The sequence below is a fragment of the Capsicum annuum genome, chromosome 8 (genome assembly GCF_002878395.1).
Source record: "Capsicum annuum cultivar UCD-10X-F1 chromosome 8, UCD10Xv1.1, whole genome shotgun sequence".
NCBI classification, from domain to species: domain Eukaryota; kingdom Viridiplantae; phylum Streptophyta; class Magnoliopsida; order Solanales; family Solanaceae; genus Capsicum; species Capsicum annuum.
Genome location: NC_061118.1, coordinates 71383385 through 71385806, shown reverse-complemented (window position 1 = coordinate 71385806; position 2422 = coordinate 71383385).

Below are 2422 nucleotides of genomic sequence, written 5' to 3'. Positions count from 1 at the left end.
TGAAGAGAGAGAAGAAGAGAAATAAATTCTCCAAGAAACTATAGAAGGGGGTGAAGGGCATCTTCAAAGTGCTCAAGCCTAACTATCGACTACCTTGACCTAGAATGGACAGTGAGGAAAAGGCCCTTACTTATTCGTCTACCAATGTTTCTGATGGTGATGGTGCAGAGTCAGTAGGAGAGAGAAGCTCTTGATGCAGATTTAGGGAGTCCCTTCTTAATCAGGCTTTATTGCACATGTAGTGAGGACACTACATTTCTTTTTAGTTGGGGGTACCCCCGAATTTGTATTGTTGTGATGTTGTGTTGATGGATATTTTATTTTATGTTGTTGTTTTGGGATGACTTTCTGGATATTATTTGGTTTTTGTTTTGGAATACTACATCTTTGGGCACTTTGATGGTGCCCACGTTTTATGGATTATCATATTTTTCTTTTAGTTTTAGTTTTTCTTCTTACTATAGTTCTATTTTCATTTTAATGATCCATGACTAGCTTTGCCTATGATAGAGTAAAGCACTGTGATTGGGTTTTGAGACATAGATGCACGGGAATTCTGAGTACCCATAGCATATAACTTATGGATACAGGGGAATTCTAAGTACACATGGCATTGTTGATTTGGGATCACGTTATACACCATTGGCGAAGTCTGAGTAGCCATATGGGTGGTTTGCCCTCTTTAAGCCAAAATGTGAGGCTAAGGCTTTGGTTGTTGTCATAGTTTAGCAAATTATGTGTAGTTCTAATGTAAAATGAACAACCCTCTCCATCCAAAAATTTTCAAAAAAAAAAAATCAAGGGCATGGACGTGGCAATTTTGTAACAAAACATTTTCTCTTTTTATGGCTCCGTAAATTTTTGACTTGTGAATAGAGTTAGATACTCCAAAATTTTCCCTAGCGGGAGGGACATTTGAGCTCTCTTGGTGAATTTTTCATGCCATGTGTAGAGAGCTATTTGCATCATCTCTTGTATACTTGTGTTATCTAGAACTTGCCCCGTTAGTCTTTCAAAACTAATTTTAATAGTCCTTGGTTGGAAAAATGATCTTAGGCCCTCTTTGTGATTTTGGAAACCATTTTATCCTAAAAAGCCTACCCAAGCATGCATGTAGTCCCTAGCTACCCACTTTGAGCCTTTGGACCTTTCTTTGGCAAACGCATTACAAGCCGTGAACCATTCTTTTTATCCCTCTTTTGAATCATAACCTCTTTTAACTTATTGTGCCTTAGCATTGAAAGAAAATGAATAGAAAAAGAGAGGATCAAACAAAAGAATTGCACTAGAGTGCAAGAAAAAAAATAGAAGAAAATGGGTGAACAAAGAAGGCAAAAAAAGTAGGCATGAAAAATGAGAGAAAACAAAGAAGAGTGGCGCATAGTCAAAAAGGAGGATTGAAAAATGTGATGTAGATGTTCAAGGAAGGGTGTAGCCATGTTGTTCCCAAATAATATCCTACACTAACCTGAACCTACGTTACAAGCTTAGAAAGTCCTTCGAGATCTCCAACCATTTACTTTCTTTGTGGCGGTGATTGAAAATAGGGGCAAGCCTATGGTATGACACTTGTTGCATAGATATTTCTTTTGTGAGGGAGAGAGTTTTTGTACTTAAAATTCCTTGTTGCATATAATATATCCTAGTGTATGGAATTTTCTTTCTTGTGAGGTTGGCATGTTAGGGTGGGTGATTTCGTTTCTTTCTAAGTGATAAGGTAAATGGAGTATGACTTAGTTTTGGTCAAAAAGAGAGTAACTTCTAGAGCATTATTTGTTGTTTCTTGATTGCTCTTTGAAGTCTTGTGTATCCTTTGATAGTGCATCTTATGATGAGGGGAGTAGTGAAAAATAGCTTATCCCATGTGCAATGAGCTACTTGTGGTAGTGACTAAGGTTGAAGTCTTTGTGATCTTTAAGGCATGAAGTTTAGGCATAAATAATTGTCTCATGGAAAGAGGTAGTGTTGCTTGAGGACAAGCAACAACTTTAAGTTGGGATTGTTGATGAGTGGTGATTTTACCACTCATTCGCACTCAACATTCATACATACTACCTTATTTTGAATGAATAAATGAGACATAATTGTAACTAAATGCACTAATATCCACTCTTTTCAGACATAGAGTTGAGGGGATAGAAAGATGTAGATTGGAGCTCAAAATGATCAAAAATAGAGCAAGAAAGTGTAGCAGTAGACCTGGAGCAGAAGGACCTCAGTTACGTGGTCGCGGTCTCCTGACCGCGATCGGACAGCCAAGTAGGGTCAATCAACCGCGATCGCATAAGTCTATCATAGTCGCGGCCAACCTGGTACGATCGCGGCTTAGCGGAAGAGTTAAACCCAAGGGTAAATATAAAAATGCACGTGGTTGATCCCAATTTTGAAAAAAAGACTCAAACGCTAGAATTATTGATCATAT